Genomic DNA, 21,687 nt, shown 5'->3' with positions numbered 1-21,687 from the left:
GATTAAGCCTGCGTTGTGATGGGGTGAAAAGTTTTATTTCTGTAAACATCAACATACATTGCCATAGGCATGATCAGCTGATCGCAATCAACTTCAATGGGCAGCAGTGCACCATAACAGTTATGCAATTACATATGATCAGCGGAGGTTAATAACATAACCAGAGTAACCATGTCCTATGTTTATGACGCCGTTGCGAATGAAAACATCGTGTCTTGGGTGAATGCTTAATTGCCTCTTTTAGTTTTGGCGTGGCGTCATTCTTTTCCAGTTTAATCGCCAATGAGTACAGTCGGTTTAGATTGCTTTAAAAATTCTAAAATTCATTTTTCACGTGGGCGTAGTAAACCCACGTGTATCAGCACTCAAGCTCGGAAAGATAAGGGAAAAAAAAGGTCCAATGTCCCCGGAAGAAGAAGGGTAATATAGACATCATGCGCTCCCGAGAGCTTGGCTATAACCTTTCAGCGGAATAAAGAAAATTTTCAGAATTCGGACACTGACAAATCTTCACTAAGGGATCGTTACTGGAGTCGTGGGGTGCCTTTCCTGTGTGTGGAAGTCGTAGGAAGGTACAGGCTAAGTTGCGGAGCTGCGTTATTGCGTGCCAAAAAGAACAAGTAAGAGTGCTCTAGTCGGGGTTGCCCGACTAGAAAATACCCCAAGTACAAGACCACAAAACAACTTTTAAATATAAATATAGGTAATATATTTCTCTATATATTTATAAAATATTCTTAAGTTTAAATTAAACATATTGTAATTATATAGACATATTTATATAAACTTAATTTACCCTATCCTGAACCATTAGAGAGATACCACTGTGGTAACTATACACTGTCTCGAGTGTCCTAGCGCTAAAGCCCAATCAATGTAAGCGTCACAATTGGTAGTGGGCGTTTTTAAATCTAATAGGCACCTAAATCTCTTTCTGAGCAATTCATCGTAAGGAGCCCTACATCTATCAAATTTGCTCAAGCATAAATTAAAGTCTCCTAAAATAATGCAACGCTCCCTTAGAAATAAGTATTGCTGAAATAAATCCTCAAATTCTGTTTTAAACAAACCAAGCGGATATGACAGACTTTTGTAAATAACTAAAAAACATACAGACTTATACCGAAAAATTGGGGTCCAGAAAGGTTCTGTACGATGTGTACACTTTGAGCGAGCAAGTACTCCTACGGTATCATCTGAAAATTTCATCCGTAAAATAATGGGATGGCTGGATGCATCGAAATCTATTTGCTTTAACATGCCTGTTGCCCCATTAACTAATCCATCCCCAGTATCTACATTGATCGTAATCATATATTTCGCAGTGGTTTTTAGAAGTGTGTTTCGGACGACCTAAAGCTATTAACGGCTTCTAAGATTCTCTGTCTACAAGCCGCAGTTAAATGTGTTGCTTTTATAAAATCATCAGCGGTAGAAATAAATTGATCAGTCGGAATTGAGTTTAGCTTTGTCGTGTTATAACTATCTGTCGCCGCATAGCCATATTATTTAAAGCAGAAGCAAACGGTTGGTCCTCCCGTTGACGCATTATTTCTGTGAGTTCAAAATACTTGAAAAGGTCCTACAGCAATGAAGCATAAATTGCACTGTAGGGATCATTAAAGTTGGATTCGAAAATCCAACGGTTACCTACTGGAGATAATTGTCGTAGATCCCCGAAAACTATGACAGAAATACCACCGAATGGAGAAGTATTTTTAAAAATTTGTTTTAAACGGGAGTCCAACTGGGAAAACATTTTGGAGCCTATCATAGATATTTCATCTATAATAATTAGTTTATGGTCGATTAACCTTGGATGCAAAGTATTTACTAAATCATTACTTAAAGCCCTCAAATCGGAACCAGATTGATTTACTGGTAAGGAAAACATGGGATGCAGTGTTGAGCCACTGATTCCGAAAGCAACTTAACTTGTTGGTACACACAATATTATGTTAGGAGAATTTGGATCACTTCCTGGCTTACTATTATACATAACGGACAAAGATTGAAAAAGAACGAAAATAAGTCGGTTCTTTCCGACACCCGCACCACATCCAACGAAGTCGTAGAAGACGGATTTGTTTTTGGCATTGTGTAAAACATGTGTAAAATAAGTTTTCTGCTTTAAATTAAGTGACCTGACTATATCTGCTAAGCTTTCAGCTGAAACTATAGCTGTAAGTTTTATTAATCGGACATTGTTATCTTCTGAATCTAGATTCTCGTCATTTCCATTAATGAGGATTTATTTCTGGGAATCCTAATACGCGAAATCTATCGTCTACTACTTCTTGATTTTCAACATTTTCTTCATTTTCTGCCTGCACTGCATTTTCAAGAGGATGCTGAAGTTCACTGTCATTTAAGCTATTGTATTTCCTTTGATTGCTCTCAATTAACTCATGATTCTGGCCGCAAAACGATTCGCAGTCTCTTGCTACTAGATCTACATTCATCCCTCCATGGGACATACAACATAACTAATTCTCGAAAATAATTGCTCCTATCAGTATTAATATTAAATCTCCTATACCTAATTATAATAGGAGTGCTCCTCTTCTTTACGAACCCACTACCATCGCGAAGTGCGTAAATTAATTGCTGGGAAGCCCTGGATGTTTCGATGTCATCAGCATCATCTATATTTTGGCGAGTACCACTATGCCGCTTGCTAAAGCTGTAAAAAGCAGCAAAATCAGCTAGGCATAAACTATCTAAAGCGTCGGGGCGCTGAACATAATGTTCTAAAAGTCCAGTTTCCAATATTGCTACTGAGTCATCGGGTAAGTTTTGCAACTGTTGCTTAGACTTCCTTATCCCAACCCGATTCTCTGGTAATGAGGTATTAATAAAAACCACTGCATTACTGCAGCAGTAAACGGCTTCCTGGGCGGATATTTCCGTACCCGAAATAGACTTGTGCCCTATATGCTGTAACCTTTGCTTTAAAGTTACATTACCCCTGCTAATCTCACTTACAGCTTCACGCATTAGCTTTGAAATGCCTGTCTGAGACTTGTTAATATAATTAACGACGTAACTGCAGCAAGCATAGGGATCTAATATAAACTGGATATCTATATTCGCGCGCTGCAGTAGAAGGAGGTGAGTATTATAAGCGTTAAGCTTTATTGCTGCGAATGATCGCGTTAAATATATTTCGGACTTCTTTCTACTCGACCTGAGTGCATTTATATAGCACTCATAACTTAAGTTAAGTTGATCATGGGTCAAAAAGTGATTTAAATCGCTAAGGTAATCTATACTTTCTCGATCAAATGGATATTCTAAAACTCCCTGAATCTTTTCGAAATTTCTGCGATGCACTTCTTTATTTTCAGCATCTTCTTCTAATGGGAATAGAATTTCTGTTTGGGGCATGGGAGGGTATGGAATACCAAATCTACATAAATTTTATGCCCTTACTTCTCGCCTACATGAGTGCCCGTGATTGTGAGTTTGATACTCCAAAAATGGAGCGACATCCGGGGTAATTGTTTCAGTTGTGATAAACTGATCAATAAAGGACTTTACGGACGGAATGTTTGACTCATCAGCCAAGTCAACTATATGGAGCATCTTTCAGCCAAAACATGCTATGAATGTGGGGGGAGCCTCTTTGCTGAAACTCAGCTCGCCAATAATACTTAATATCTCTGTGACTACCAAGAACTGTGACTACCAAGAGCACCGCCTTCCTTTTTCATCAGTTTTAAAACCTGCCTATAACGAAAATCCAAATAACTAGCGCAAGTAACAGGGTCGGCTCTAATTAGACGGGCTTTATTGGCAAAACTTAAATTAGCTGCCAACTCTTCTGACATTTCGAGCTTATCCACATTCTTTGAAAGTAAAACTAACAGCTCTGCCCATCTAGTCTCTGCTGGCGAAAAGGTTATAAAAAATGTGGGAAGACCAATCGGCCTTATCATCGCCATGACCTTCTTCTTTTCTCCTTCCCAATGAGCAGGTGAAGTGCGAATATTTTTCAAAAAACTATAGCAACATTTTCTAAATACTCCTCCGTAATGCCTCGAGTGGCGCTGTGCTTACGTAAGCAAATGGAAGTACTGTTCCCTATATTAATCATTTCCAATTTTTTTAAATTGAGAAATAATTTATCTGTTCTACAACCTCTCCTATCAAAGTTTGTAAGTTCTGACCTAACTATGGTTGTAAAACTTTCTGCACACTTTCTCTTAATGCCAGCAAAAATAGTTGGGAAGGCCAGCTCCTCTGAATCACAATCTTCGATCATGTCTAAAGGCCGCTGACCCTCTCCAGGTGCTATAACTATTCTTTGCATGGTAATATTTTCGACAGGGACGTTTTCAATTATGTTTCCTGGCCTCCTGGATTAATATCTTCTTCTATATTATTCTGCTCATCTATGGAGGCTTGAGCAGATCTTGCCACTAACTGCGATACTAAGTCCTTGTCATGAGCAGAAGCAACAAACGGAACCTCGTCAGACGAAACAGAAGTCAACCACTGTTCATTAATAGTAATTTGATGCTTTCTGTAAAGCTCGGTGTTGACTAAAAATTTTACTGCTTCAGCAACTTTAGAAGGCCTAATGGTTTCAGCCATCAAATCATGGCTATATTCCATCCTACGTCTGAGATGAATTTGCACTACCTCGCTCTCATTAAACGCCCTCGGAAGGGACGTTACAGCATTGGCCACAGGAATGGGTACATTGACCACTGCTCCTTTAGTTGCATTTTGTCGACCATATCCTAATGACTTAATAATCATGAAAGGAAGGCGAGGGGAAATCAGCCTTTCCTCTAAAGGTGTTAAGCCTTTCGAACAATCTGGAAATTCTAGTCCATTTGGAATAGAAGTTTTAGGTTTTTTGCATAATTTAATGCTACGACTACACATTTTGCAAAAATTATATTTATTATTATCATAGGGAAATATAGAGGAAAGAAATAAAATATCGGAGCTTACTTCTGCCCTACACTTGCTTTCAATAACCTCACGAGAAATTTTTTACACTTGATGTGGAAACCATAATCCTTTGCAACAAAGGCAAACCTGATCGGGAGCCAGCCTAACTGTTGTATTGAATCCAGCTATCAGACCATCTAAGTTACTCCTAATAGCTGGAGAGATACTATCCTCTGAAAAATTAATCGCACGTTCAACCCTGTTCTTCGTAGCATTGCGCCTATTCTCTGCTATCCTATTACCTGTATTACCCCTATACTGGTTAACTCGCTGGGACAAACTTCTATTGGCGTCAAAAGCCTCCTGTCGTGCATGAATGCGAGCACTTCGCCTCACACTTGTATTACGTGCCTGCTCAATTATCCTACGAATCGGATTCTCTCAAACCTGTGATCTTTGATTCCTATCCCTAGCCTAGATGGCGAGCACGACGAATATTGTCTTGTTCTTGTTCGCCTGCCCTATAAACTGGGTTTTCTCTGCGTCGCGATCGACGCAAAGTATTAGCCAATTGCTCCTGTTGTCTAACTGTAGAATTAGCTCGTCGAGTCGAGTGGTCTACAGTATTTTGTCTTTGTTGGTTTGCCCGGTAGACTGGGTCTTGTCTGCGTGTCGATCGACGCGAAGTATTAGCCAAGTGCTCCTGTTCTCTAACCGGAGAATTAGCTCGTCGAGTCGAGTGTTCTACAGTATTTTGACTTTGTTCGTTTGCCCGGTAGACTGGGTCTTGTCTACGTGTTGATCGACGCGAAGTATTAGCCAATTGCTCCTGTTGTCTAACTGGAGAATTAGCTCGTCGAGTCGAGTGGTCTACAGTATTTTGTCTTTGTTCGTTTGCCCGGTAGACTGGGTCTTGTCTGCGTGTCGATCTACGCGAAGTATTAGCCAACTGCTCCTGTTCTCTAACTGGAGAATTAGCTCGTCGAGTCGAGTGGTCTACAGTATTTTGTCTTGGTTGGTTTGCCTGGTACACTGGGTCTTGTCTGCGTCTCGATCGACGCGAAGTTTTAGCCAATTGCTCCTGTTCTCTAACTGGAGAATTAGCTCGTCGAGTCGAATGGTCTACAGTATTTTGTCTTTGTTCGTTTGCCCGGTAGACTGGGTCTTGTCTGCGTGTCGATCGACGCGAAGTATTAGCCAAGTGCTCCTGTTCTCTAACTGGAGAATTAGCTCGTCGAGTCGAGTGGTCTACAGTATTTTGTCTTTGTTCGTTTGCCCGGTAGACTAGGTCTTGTCTGCGTGTCGATCGACGCGAAGTATTAGCCAATTGCTCCTGTTCTCTAACTGGAGAATCAGCTCGTCGACGCGAGTGATCTATAGTATTTTGTCTTTGTTCGTTTGCCCTGTAAACTATGTATTGTCTGCGAACTTGGTTTCTTTGCCAATTCATATTTCTCTCAGTTTGGCTAAAACCTTCATTTTCCCTACGCTCTCGTTGGGACTCTATATTGTTGATACGTTCATGCTCAGCATATTCAGAATTAGACCCATTTAGCTCATTTCTAGCTTGTTGCCTACGAGCCCTATTCAAAACTGACAACTTTTTTGTCCTAGGCATTTTACTTAACTTTAAAACTTTAATATAAATAAAAATCTAATATAGTAAAATTTGTAATTTAAATTAATTAATTCCAATAAATTATTTGCAATATAATTTATATATTATATGTATGTATATATATTATATATATGTATATATAATATATAAATTATATATATAATATATTTAATATATAAATAAAAAGTAGATAATATTTGTATAGTCTTTAAACAGACTTAAACATTATAATTGTGTTTAAAAACTTGCGATTTTTGCTATTTCAGCTAAAATGGTTCTCCAAAACTTCACTTACAACACCAGCTGTGTGAATTGCATTCGCACAAATACGATTCCTAATAAGTGTCTATTACACACTTGCACATACACGCCAAGTTGTAACGGCCGAAAACTATTTTTATTGATAATTTACTATTTTTATTAAAATGGTCACAAAACACTGCAATTTATTTATTTTCCGCATGGAACCGATAGTTTATTCGAATAAAATTCGTTGTTAGATCAGTAAGAAACGCAAAAATCTCAAATCACAAAACCAAACAGCATATAACAGATAACACCGCTCGACTCTGAAGTTCACTGTCAACTAAAGCAGTGCCTGTCCTGCAAACTGCCAGTAAGTATAATTTTTAGTATTTTTTTTAAACAGTTTTTAGGAAATTCCAGATTTTATGGCATTAACGAGCGAAATTTCTAAACAAATTTATGAAGGTGCAGCTGGTCATAAATTTATCAGTCATGTGGCCTACTTATGTATTTGCAGGTGCTTGCCATAAGTTGACCCTTTCAGAAATCCCAAAATATAGTCAAATTTGCATCGGACCAGCAGGCAGGCACCAACAGGCACTTTTTGTGCCCATTTTGCTTCTACGGCATGTTCCGTCTATATGCTGTTTGGTTAGTGGTAGTTTGATGGCAATCGCAGGCTACAGACTAAATCGCTTACTGCTTCTTCTGAGCACATTTGAAGAGAGAGTGTTGGGAAATATTCACTCTCCTAACGCCACGATTTAGTATACATGTCGAAATGCACGCGCTACTTTATTTATTATTATAATCACATATATAATAACATTAATCTAATCATAATATTTATTAATGCATCAGTCAACCTCCTTAAGACTGTCTAATAATTATACATAAGCAGCATTATAAATTATTAAAATCATGTAACTATAATAAATATTTACGAAATAAAATTCTCAAATTACTCGCGCAGATTTATAGTAACAGTGTTGAAAAGTTCCACTTCGTGGTCTTCGACTACTTGCGGGAGGAAAATAATCCGTACAAACACACATATGTATGTAAATTATTATAATGTATATACGTATGTGTATACGCACTGGTTAGGCCTAAGCCTGAAACGTATGTATGTATGAAAATAGATATAAATACATATGATTACATTCTTTTGTAAGATTTATTAAAGAATATGATTTCTGAATGAGGAAATGAAATTTTGCATAAATTGATATTTTAGTGATTAAGATGCATGGATATTTATGCATACCTATGCATACATCACAAAACTTACCTGAAATAGCTCGCACTACGCACTTGCCAAGCTTACTAGGGGTTCAAGCAAAAAAAAAGCATTCTCTTGACTTATTTCCGTTTTTGATGGGTGAAGGAATAAAACTAACATTATTAGACAAATTATAAATAGTCAAAAATATTCTTTCTCCCCATTGGAATTGAACTTGCGCCGCTTATTCCAGACATATAACAATTAAACTTCTACCCGTGGCTTTTTACCTTGCAGCCATACCGAAAGATGCTACTAATTGAAAAAAGTCAATTACATTTAAATTTTAGCTTATATTGGTTGGCAATACAAGTTGGGTTATTAACTTGATTTATAGCTCTGTGGTGGTAGCGGGGAGGTGGCGATAGGTATAAAATGAAAGATACTTGACATTTATATAATATTATAGAAGCAACATATCATGTTTGGTGACTCCACCTCTTATTATTTACGAAAATTGCCCAACAATTTTTATCGATTGCTTGGAAGCGGAGCAAGTTATCGATTATCGGAAACAAACTCGATCTGCGCGGGAACTAGGAGCATCTACATATAAAATTTCAAGTCTGTAGTTCTTATAGGTTCTGGATCCTTGCGTTCATATGGACGGACGGACGAACGAATGGTCGGACGGACGGACAGACAGACGGACATGGCTAGATCGACTCGGCTATTGGTGCTGATCAAGAATGTATACAGTTTATGGCGTCGGAGATGCTTCCTTCTGCCTGTTACATACATTTGGATTTTGCACAAATACAATATACCCTAATACCCATTTTTAATGGGTTCAGGGTATAAAAATTACGCATAACGGCTCCTTATCGGAGCCAAAGCCAAAGCCCAAAGCACCAAAAAGTGATAATCTACACTGGTAGCAGGGAGCGAATTTCCTAAGGCCGAACCAAGATTTCAGCATCGTCTCATTTTCTGCAGATAAGCTTTGAACCTCGCTAACCAATAGTTCTTGCTGCACGCACAGGCAGACCAACGTGACCACGTGTTCGACCCATCGATTCCCGGGCATTCTTGAGCGCAGATCTGGTGGATAGCTAACCAGTGCACACCCTCACTCGGAAACATCTGATATAATTGTTAAACGGCATACTGGCCGTAGGTATAAGCGAAGGGCATAAGTACAATTGCAATTAAAATTGCAATTCTTTCAATTATATGATAAAACGAAATCTTAATTCCTTTTTAGGCACCTTAGGTAAATAATATCGCATACAAAAGGGTAGTTGCAATGACAATCGGAGATGCAGCTACAGGTACGGTGGGTGAAGACCGAGGGTAGCCAACATCTTAGCTCCTCGGCTCTATATGCCGTTGCGAATGAAAACATCGTGTCTTGGGTGAATGCTTAATTGCCTCTTTTAGTTTTGGCGTGGCGTCATTCTTTTCCAGTTTAATCGCCAATGAGTACAGTCGGTTTAGATTGCTTTAAAAATTCTAAAATTAATTTTTCACATGGGCGTAGTAAACCCACATGTATCGGCACTCAAGCTCGGAAAAAAAAGGGAAGGAAAAAAATAGTCCAATGTCCCCGGAAAAAAGGGGTAATATAGACATCATGCGCTCCTGAGAGCTTGGCTATAACCTTTCACCGGAATAAAGAAAATTTTCAGAATTCGGACACTGACAAATCTTCACTAAGGGATCGTTACTGGAGTCGTGGGGTGCCTTTCCTGTGTGTGGAAGTCGTAGGAAGGTGCAGGCCAAGGCGTGGAGCTGCGTTATTGCGTGCCAAAAAGAACAAGTAAGAGTGCTCTAGTCGGGGGTGCCCGACTAGAAAATACACCAAGTAGAAGACCACAAAACAACTTTTAAATATAAATATAGGTGGTATATTTATTTATATTCATAAAAAATTCTTAAGTTTCAATTAAACATATTGTAATTATATAGACATATATATATAAACTTAATTTACCCTATCCTGAACCATTAGAGAGATACCACTGTGGTAACTATACACTGTCTCGAGTGTCCTAGCGCTAACTTCCACACTGGAGAGATTTGAAAAAGGCCAATCAATGTAAGCGTCACAATTGGTAGTGGGCGTTTTTAAATCTAATAGGCACCTAAATCCCTATCTGAGCAATTCATCGTAAGGAGCCCTACATCTATCAAATTTTCTCAGGCATAAATTAAAGTCTCCTAAAACAATGCAACGCACCCTTAGAAATAAGTATTGCTGAAATGCATTCATATATCAACAAAAATTTGGGATAGGTCATGATCTGCGCAAGAAAACTAACAAAATTAATTTCTTGCCAGCTAAAGCCACAGAAGTGAATAACAACACATACATACATACTTTAAAGTTCTTTTGCATGTATAATTCACGAATACAACGAAAGGTGCACGCACACTATTGGCTGAGACAAGAACCTTTTTCGAGCATACACTGTCCAAAAAGAAAAGTGAAATCAATCTATGTGTGCTATTTTCTTAACATAGTTATTGCGCAAGAAGCGCCTTGTGTAAAAATTATAACAGTTCTTAAATTTTCCTGTAAAATTATTTGTTAATATCTAGGGTAATATATCATTTAAATAAAGCATGCATTTCATGGATAAAGCACAAGAACTTTGCGGCGATCGTAAGTTCTAAACTTTTTCGCTCAATGTACTTCGTTCGTCTGGTCTTTGGTGAACGAACAACCAGTCGGCAGGCATGCCGTACGAAGCCTCAAAGGCCAGAAATTTTGCTTCGAATTCAAATGTATGGGCGTTACTCATCTTAGTGTTTATATTGTCTTTGGTTATACCTTCTGCAGGTACAACTGGAAACTGTCTGCGGTCAATAGAAACTTGCTCATTTCTTCTATATTGAAAACTTTTAACTATTTTCTGAATTAGGGTCCAGAAAGGTTCTGTACGATGTGTACACTTTGAGCGAGCAAGTACTCATACGGTATCATCTGAAAATTTCATCCATAAAATAATGGGAGTGCTGGATGCATCGAAATCCATTTGCATTAACATGCCTGTTGCCCCATTAACTAATCCATCCCCAGTATCTACATTGACCGTAATCATATATTTCGCAGTGGTTTTTAGAAGTGTGTTTCGGACGACCTAAAGCTATTAACGGCTTCTAAGATTCTCTGTCTGCAAGCCGCAGTTAAATGTGTTGCTTTTATAAAATCATCAGCGGTAGAAATAAATTGATCAGTCGGAATTGAGTTTAGCTTTATCGTGTTATAACTATCTGTCGCCGCATTTGTACTATATAGATGAATGGCATGATCGGGCACATCCGAGTGCTGACCAATGCGAGATTGGACAAGACTAATATCATCGGCTGTCATGTTTCCCGATGCCATATTATTTAAAGTAGAAGCAAACGGTTGGTCCTCCCGTTGACGCATTATTTCTGTGAGTTCAAAATAATTGAAAAGGTCCCACAGCAATGAAGCATAAATTGCACTGTAGGGATCATTAGAGTTGGATTCGAAAATCTAACGGTTACCTACTGGAGATAATTGTAGTAGATGCCCGAAAACTATGACAGAAATACCACCGAATGGAGAAATATTTTTAAAAATTTGTTTTAAACGGGAGTCCAACTGGAAAAACATTTTGGAGCCTACCATAGATATTTCATCTATAATAATTAGTTTAAGGTCGATTAACCTTGAATGCAAAGTATTTACTAAATTATTAATTAAAGCCCTCAAATCGGAACCAGATTGATTTACTGTTAAAGAAAACATGGAGTGCAGTGTTGAGCCACTGATTCCGAAAGCAGCTTAACCTGTTGGAGCACACAATATTATTTTAGGAGAATTTGGATCACTTCCTGGCTTACAATTATACACAACGGACAAAGATTGAAAAATAACGAAAATAAGTAGGCTCTTACCGACACCCGCACCACATCCAACGAATTCGTAGAAGACGTATTTGTTTTTGGCATTGTGTAAAATAAGTTTTCTGCTTTAAATTAAGTGACCTGACTATATCTGCTAAGCTTTCAGCTGAAACTATAGCTGTAAGTTTTATTAATCGGACATTGTTATCTTCTAAATCTAGATTCTCGTCATTTCCATTAATGTTTAAGACATTTAAATGAGGATTTATTTCTGGGAATCCTAATACGCGAAATCTATCGTCTACCACTTCTTGATTTTCAACATTTTCTTCATTTTCTGCCTGCACTGCATTTTCAAGAGGATGCTGAAGTTCACTGTCATTTAAGCTATTGTATTTCCTGCGATTGCTCTCAATTATCTCATGATTCTGGCCGCAAAACGATTCGCAGTCTCTTGCTACTAGATCTACATTTTCATCCCTCCATGGGACATACAACATAACTAATTCTCGAAAATAATTGCTCCTATCAGTATTAATATTAAATCTCCTATACCTCATTATAATAGGAGTGCTCCCCTTCTTTACGAACCCACTACCATCGCGAAGTGCGTAAATTAATTGCTGGGAAGCCCTGGATGTTTCGATGTCATCAGCATCATCTATATTTTGGCGAGTACCACTATGCCGCTTGCTAAAGCTGTAAAAAGCAGCAAAATCAGCTAGGCATAAACTATCTAAAGCGTCGGGGCGCTGAACATAATGTTCTAAAAGTCCAATTTCCAATATTGCTACTGAGTCATCGGGTAAGTTTTGCAACTGTTGCTTAGACTTCCCTAACCCAACCCGATTCTCTGGTAATGAGGTATTAATAAAATCCACTGCGTTACTGCTTTCGGACAAAGACATACGTAAACAGCAGTAAACGGCTTCCTGGGCGGATATTTCCGTACTAAATAAAAATATAAACCGAAATAAACTTGTGCCCTATATGCTGTAATCTTTGCTTTAAAGTTACATTGCCCCTGCTAATCTCACTTACAGCTTCACGCATTAGCTTTGAAATGCCTCTCTGGGATTTGTTTATATAATTAACGACGTAACTGCAGCAAGCATAGGGATCTAATATAAACTGGATATCTATATTCGCACGCTGCAGCAGAAGGAGGTGAGTATTATAAGCGTTAAGCTTAATTGCTGCGAATGATCGCGTTAAATATATTTCGGACTTCTTTATACTCGACCTGAGTGCATTTATATAGCACTCATAACTTAAGTTAAGTTGATCATGGGTCAAAAAGTGATTGAAATCGCTAAGGTAATCTATACTTTCTCGATCACACGGATATTCTAAAATTCCCCGAATCTTTTCGGAATTTCTGCGATGCACTTCTTTATTTTCAGCATCTTCTTTTGTGCCCTTACTTCTCGCCTACATAAGTGCCCGTAATTGTGAGTTTGATACTCCAAAAATGGAGCGACATCCGGGGTAATTGTTTCAGTTGTGATAAGCTGATCAATAAAGGACTTTACAGACGGAATGATTGACTCATCAGCCGAGTCAACTATCGGAGCATCTTTCAGCCAAAACATGCTATGAATGTAGGGGGAGCCTCTTTGCTGAAACTCAACTCGCCAATAATACTTAATAACTCTGTGACTACCAAAAACACCGCCTTCCTTTTTCATCAGTTTTAAAACCAGCCTAAAACGAAAATCAAAATACCTAGCGCAAGTAACAGGGTCGGCTATAATTATACGGGCTTTATTGGCAAAACTTAAATTAGCTGCCAATTCTTTTGACATTTCTAGCTTATCCACATTCTTTAAAAGTAAAACTAACAGCTCTGCCCATCTAGTCTCTGCTGCCGAAAAGGTTATAAAAAATGTCGGAAAACCAATCGGCCTTATCATCGTCATGACCTTCTTCTTTTCTCCTTCCCAATAGCAACATTTTCTAAATACTCCTCCGTTATGCCTCGAGTGGCGCTGTGCTTACGTAAGCAAATGGAAGTATTGTTCCTTATATTAATCATTTCCAATTTTTTTAAATTGAGAAATAATTTATCTGTTCTACAACCTCTCAAAGTTTCTAAGTTCTGACCTAACTATGGTTGTAAAACTTTCTGCACACTTTCTCTTAATGCCAGCAAAAATAGTTGGGAAGGCCAGCTCCTCTGAATCACAATCTTCGATCATGTCTAAAGGCCGCTGACCCTCTCCAGGTGCTATAACTATTCTTTGCATGGTAATATTTTCGACAGGGACGTTTTCAATTATGTTTCCTGGCCTCCTGGATTAATATCTTCTTCTATATTATTTTGCTCATCTATGGAGGCTTGAGCAGATCTTGCCACTAACTGCGATACTAAGTCCTTGTCATCAACAGATGCAACAAACGGAACCTCGTCAGACGAAAAAGACGTCAACCAGTGTTCATTCATAGTAACTTGATGCTTTCTGTAAAGCTCAGTGTAGACTAAAAATTTTACTGATTCAGCAACTTTAGAAGGCCTAATGATTTCAGCCATGAAATCATAGCTATATTCCATCCTACGATTGAGATGAATTTGCACTACCTCGCTCTCATTAAACGCCCTCGGAAGGGACGTTACAACATTGGCCACAGGAATGGGTTCATTGACTACTACTCCTTTAATTGCATTTTAACGACCATATCCTAATGACTTAATAATCATGAAAGGAAGGCGAGGGGAAATCAGCCTTTCCTCTAAATGTGTTAAGCCTTTCAAACAATCTGGCAGATCGGGAAAATCTGGAATAGAAGTTTTAGGTTTTTTGCATAATTTAATGCTGCGACTACACGTTTTGAAAAAATCATATTTATTATTATCCGAGGGAAATATTGACGAAAGATATAAAATATCGGAGCTTACTTCTGCCCTACACTTGCTTTCAATAACCTCACGAGAAATTTTTTCCACTTGATGTAGAAACCATAAGCCTTTGCAACAAAGGCAAACCTAATCGGGACCCTGCCTAACTGTTCTATTAAATCCAGCTATCAGACCATCTAAGTTACTCCTAATAGTTGGAGAGATTCTATCCTCTGAAAAATTAATCGCACGTTCACCCCTGTTCCTCGTAGCATTGCGCCTATTCTCTGCCATCCTATTACCTGTATTACCCCTATACTGGTTAACTGGCTGGGACAAACTTCTATTGGCGTCAAAAGCCTCCTGTCGTGCATGAATGCGAGCACTTCGCCTCACACTTGTGTTACGTGCCTGCTCAATTATCCTACGAATCGGATTCTCTCTAGCCTGTGATCTTTGATTCCTATCCCTAGCTCTTTCTTAAAGTCGTCGTTGTATGTCTTGTCGATGGCGAGCACGACGAATATTGTCTTGTTCTTGTTCGTCTGCCCTATAAACTGGGTTTTCTCTGCGTCTCGATCGACGCAAAGTATTAGCCAATTGCTCCTGTTCTCGAACCGGAGAATTAGCTCGTCGAGTCGAGTGGTCTACAGTATTTTGTCTTTGTTCTTTTGCCCGGTAGAATGGGTCTTGTCTGCGTCTCGATCGACGCGAAATAGTAGCCAATGGTTCCTGTTGTCTAACAGGAGAATTAGCTCGTCGAGTCGAGTGGTCTACAGTATTTTGTCTTTGTTCGTTTACCCGGTAGACTGGGTCTTGTCTGCGTCTCGATCGACGCGAAGTATTAGCCAGTTGCTCCTGTTCTCTCTTTGTTCGTTTGCCCGGTAGACTGGGTCTTGTCTGCGTGTCGATCGACGCGAAGTATTATCCAATTGCTCCTGTTCTCTAACTAGAGAATTAGCTCGTCGACGCCAGTGATCTACAGTATTTTGTCTTTGTTCGTTTGCCCTGTAAACTATGTATTGTCTGCGAACTTGGTTTCTTTGCCAATTCATATTTCTCTCAGTTTGGCTAAAACCTTCATTTTCCCTACGCTCTCGTTGGGACTCTATATTGTTGATACGTTCATGCTCAGCATATTCAGAATTATACCTATTTAGCTCATTTCTAGCTTGTTGTCTACGAGCCCTATTCAAAACTGACAACTTTTTTGTCCTAGGCATTTTACTTAACTTTAAAACTTTAATAAAAAAAAATGTAATATAGTAAAATTTGTAATTTAAATTATCTAATTCCAATAAATTATTTGCAGTTTAATTTATTAAAATTAATTTATATAATTTATATATATTATACGTATATATAGATAAATATATATATGTCTGGAATAAAAAAAAAGAAGGTAATATTTTTGTAGTCTTTAAAAAGACTTTAAAATTATAATTATGTTTAAAAACTTGCGATTTTTGCGATTTCCCCAAAAATGGTTCTCCAAAACTTCACTTACAACACCAGCTGTTTGAATTGCATTCGCACAAATACGATTCCTAATAAGTGTCTTTTACACACTTGCACATACACGCCAAGTTGTAACGGCCGAAAACTATTTTCATCGATAATTCACTGTTTTTATTAAAATGGTCACAAAACACTACAATTTATTTATTTTCAACCGCTCGGAACCGATAGAATATAGTTTATTCGAATAAAAATCGTTGTTAAATCAGAAATAAACGCAAAAATCTCAAATTACAAATCCAAATAGCATATAACAGATAACACCGCTTAACTCTGAAGTTCACTGTCAACTAAAGCAGTACCGGTCCTGCAAACTGCCAGGAAGTCTAATTTTTAGTAGTTTTTTTAAACCGTTTTTAGGAAATTCCAGATAGTATGGCATTAACGAGCGAAATTTCTAAACAAATTTATAAAGGTGCAGCTGGTCGTAAAATTATCAGTCATGTGGCCTACTTATGTAGGTGCAGGTGCTTGCCATAAGTTGACCCTTTCAGCCCAACGGGCTGCTACAGGTAATAAGGGGTCAACATTCATTCATCAATTAAAACCCAAAATCATAAAAGAGAAGGGCGCGCGTCAGATGCGTGGCAATAATGATGTGTTCTTTTGTACCCATGATCTGCCCATTCACACACATTTGGGTATGTGTGTCGAAAATCAGAAATACTAAAATATAGTCAAATTTGCATCGGACCGGCAGGCAGGCACCAACAGGCACTTTTGCTGGTCATAAATTTATCAGTCATGTGGCCTACTTATGTATTTGCAGGTGCTTGCCATAAGTTGACCCTTTCAGAAATCCCAAAATATAGTCAAATTTGCATCGGACCAGCAGGCAGGCACCAACAGGCACTTTTTGTGCCCATTTTGCTTCTACGGCATGTTCCGTTTATATGCTGTTTGGTTAATGGTAGTTTGATGGCAATCGCAGGCTACAGACTAAATCGATTACTGCTTTTTCTGAGCACATTTGAAGAGAGAGTGTTGGGAAATATTCACTCTCCCAGCGCCACGATTTAGTATACATATTGAAATGCCCGCGCTTCTTTATTTTTTATTATTGTTGAAATAATGAGTGTTGAAATACACACAAACACTCATTCATACAAAAGGTACAATGACCAAGTAGGCTTTTGTTATTTTCAGTTTTGATGCTGAAATGCTTTTATAGTTTAGCCGGACTCTTCTTTGAACCTGAGAGAGTGAAACAAGTTAACGTGCCCAGAAAAGTAAATTAATATATATTAAAATCGACTAAACTAAACCAAAGTGTTTTTTTTAATTGTGTACATTTCAATAATTATAATCACATATATAATAACATTAATCTAATTATAATATTTATTAATGCATCAGTCAACATCCTTAAGACTGTCTAATAATTATACATAAGTAGCATCCGTAAAAACACACATACATACATTACATACATATGTAAATTATTATAATGTATATACGTATGTGTATACGCACTGGTTAGGCCTAAGCCTGAAACGTATGTATGTATGAAAATAGATATATTTACATATGATTACATTCTTTTGTAAGATTTAATAAAGAATATGATTTCTGAATGAATGAATGAAATTTTGCGTAAATTGACATTTTAGTGGTTAAGATGCATGGATATTTATGCATACCCTCATACATACACAAAACTTACTTGAAATAGCTCGCACTACGCACTTGCCAAGCTTACTAGGGCTTTAAGCAAAAAAAACAAGCATTCTCTTGTCTTATTTCCGTTTTTAATGGGTGAAGAAATAAAACTAACATTATAAGACACATAATAAATAGTCAAACAAATTCTTTCTCCCCATTGGAATTGAACTTGCGCCGCTTATTCCAGACATATAACAATTAAACTGCTACCCGTGGCTTTTTACCTTGCAGCCATACCGAAAGATGCTACTAATTGAAAAAAAACTGAACTAAAATATGAATACATATGAAAATATGTACATAGAGCATACGATGCAATCGCAATTGTAATTCTTTTTGTGTGTATTAGTACACATGTATACAGAAATTGGTGCCAGCTGCCGCTGACTCGTGGCCTGCCAATATATATAAGTTATCAATTGATGTATGTTCTGTGATGTAACACAATGTTATCTTGGGTAAGTTGCGTTGATCCCGCGCTGCCCTTGATCCAAATATGTTCTCCTTGATCCAGTAATATTACTGAAGATTATGTTTTGAAGTTGGCTTCTATTGCTGGCCTTGGGCTCAGACAATAACGAAAGATATGTTTTATCGGCAATGCCGGAGCAGTATATTCATTTCAGCGACTTATGTGTTGCGCGCCTCATATAAAACTAAAAACTAGGGGACAAGCAAATTATACAAATACCCACTGATTCCGAAAGCAGCTTAACCTGTTGGAGCACACAATATTATTTTAGGAGAATTTGGATCACTTCCTGGCTTACAATTATACACAACGGACAAAGATTGAAAAATAACGAAAATAAGTAGGCTCTTACCGACACCCGCACCACATCCAACGAATTCGTAGAAGACGTATTTGTTTTTGGCATTGTGTAAAATAAGTTTTCTGCTTTAAATTAAGTGACCTGACTATATCTGCTAAGCTTTCAGCTGAAACTATAGCTGTAAGTTTTATTAATCGGACATTGTTATCTTCTAAATCTAGATTCTCGTCATTTCCATTAATGTTTAAGACATTTAAATGAGGATTTATTTCTGGGAATCCTAATACGCGAAATCTATCGTCTACCACTTCTTGATTTTCAACATTTTCTTCATTTTCTGCCTGCACTGCATTTTCAAGAGGATGCTGAAGTTCACTGTCATTTATGCTATTGTATTTCCTGCGATTGCTCTCAATTATCTCATGATTCTGGCCGCAAAACGATTCGCAGTCTCTTGCTACTAGATCTACATTTTCATCCCTCCATGGGACATACAACATAACTAATTCTCGAAAATAATTGCTCCTATCAGTATTAATATTAAATCTCCTATACCTCATTATAATAGGAGTGCTCCCCTTCTTTACGAACCCACTACCATCGCGAAGTGCGTAAATTAATTGCTGGGAAGCCCTGGATGTTTCGATGTCATCAGCATCATCTATATTTTGGCGAGTACCACTATGCCGCTTGCTAAAGCTGTAAAAAGCAGCAAAATCAGCTAGGCATAAACTATCTAAAGCGTCGGGGCGCTGAACATAATGTTCTAAAAGTCCAATTTCCAATATTGCTACTGAGTCATCGGGTAAGTTTTGCAACTGTTGCTTAGACTTCCCTAACCCAACCCGATTCTCTGGTAATGAGGTATTAATAAAATCCACTGCGTTACTGCTTTCGGACAAAGACATACGTAAACAGCAGTAAACGGCTTCCTGGGCGGATATTTCCGTACTAAATAAAAATATAAACCGAAATAAACTTGTGCCCTATATGCTGTAATCTTTGCTTTAAAGTTACATTGCCCCTGCTAATCTCACTTACAGCTTCACGCATTAGCTTTGAAATGCCTCTCTGGGATTTGTTTATATAATTAACGACGTAACTGCAGCAAGCATAGGGATCTAATATAAACTGGATATCTATATTCGCACGCTGCAGCAGAAGGAGGTGAGTATTATAAGCGTTAAGCTTAATTGCTGCGAATGATCGCGTTAAATATATTTCGGACTTCTTTATACTCGACCTGAGTGCATTTATATAGCACTCATAACTTAAGTTAAGTTGATCATGGGTCAAAAAGTGATTGAAATCGCTAAGGTAATCTATACTTTCTCGATCACACGGATATTCTAAAATTCCCCGAATCTTTTCGGAATTTCTGCGATGCACTTCTTTATTTTCAGCATCTTCTTTTGTGCCCTTACTTCTCGCCTACATAAGTGCCCGTAATTGTGAGTTTGATACTCCAAAAATGGAGCGACATCCGGGGTAATTGTTTCAGTTGTGATAAGCTGATCAATAAAGGACTTTACAGACGGAATGCTTGACTCATCAGCCGAGTCAACTATCGGAGCATCTTTCAGCCAAAACATGCTATGAATGTAGGGGGAGCCTCTTTGCTGAAACTCAACTCGCCAATAATACTTAATAACTCTGTGACTACCAAAAACACCGCCTTCCTTTTTCATCAGTTTTAAAACCAGCCTAAAACGAAAATCAAAATACCTAGCGCAAGTAACAGGGTCGGCTATAATTATACGGGCTTTATTGGCAAAACTTAAATTAGCTGCCAATTCTTTTGACATTTCTAGCTTATCCACATTCTTTAAAAGTAAAACTAACAGCTCTGCCCATCTAGTCTCTGCTGCCGAAAAGGTTATAAAAAATGTCGGAAAACCAATCGGCCTTATCATCGTCATGACCTTCTTCTTTTCTCCTTCCCAATAGCAACATTTTCTAAATACTCCTCCGTTATGCCTCGAGTGGCGCTGTGCTTACGTAAGCAAATGGAAGTATTGTTCCTTATATTAATCATTTCCAATTTTTTTAAATTGAGAAATAATTTATCTGTTCTACAACCTCTCCTATCAAAGTTTCTAAGTTCTGACCTAACTATGGTTGTAAAACTTTCTGCACACTTTCTCTTAATGCCAGCAAAAATAGTTGGGAAGGCCAGCTCCTCTGAATCACAATCTTCGATCATGTCTAAAGGCCGCTGACCCTCTCCAGGTGCTATAACTATTCTTTGCATGGCAATATTTTCGACAGGGACGTTTTCAATTATGTTTCCTGGCCTCCTGGATTAATATCTTCTTCTATATTATTTTGCTCATCTATGGAGGCTTGAGCAGATCTTGCCACTAACTGCGATACTAAGTCCTTGTCATCAACAGATGCAACAAACGGAACCTCGTCAGACGAAAAAGACGTCAACCAGTGTTCATTCATAGTAACTTGATGCTTTCTGTAAAGCTCAGTGTAGACTAAAAATTTTACTGATTCAGCAACTTTAGAAGGCCTAATGATTTCAGCCATGAAATCATAGCTATATTCCATCCTACGATTGAGATGAATTTGCACTACCTCGCTCTCATTAAACGCCCTCGGAAGGGACGTTACAACATTGGCCACAGGAATGGGTTCATTGACTACTACTCCTTTAATTGCATTTTAACGACCATATCCTAATGACTTAATAATCATGAAAGGAAGGCGAGGGGAAATCAGCCTTTCCTCTAAATGTGTTAAGCCTTTCAAACAATCTGGCAGATCGGGAAAATCTGGAATAGAAGTTTTAGGTTTTTTGCATAATTTAATGCTGCGACTACACGTTTTGAAAAAATCATATTTATTATTATCCGAGGGAAATATTGACGAAAGATATAAAATATCGGAGCTTACTTCTGCCCTACACTTGCTTTCAATAACCTCACGAGAAATTTTTTCCACTTGATGTAGAAACCATAAGCCTTTGCAACAAAGGCAAACCTAATCGGGACCCTGCCTAACTGTTCTATTAAATCCAGCTATC

Source organism: Drosophila virilis, unplaced genomic scaffold (assembly GCF_030788295.1).
Source record: "Drosophila virilis strain 15010-1051.87 unplaced genomic scaffold, Dvir_AGI_RSII-ME tig00001568, whole genome shotgun sequence".
In the NCBI taxonomy this organism is placed as follows: Eukaryota; Metazoa; Arthropoda; class Insecta; order Diptera; family Drosophilidae; genus Drosophila; species Drosophila virilis.
Note: the sequence above shows the minus strand (reverse complement) of the source record.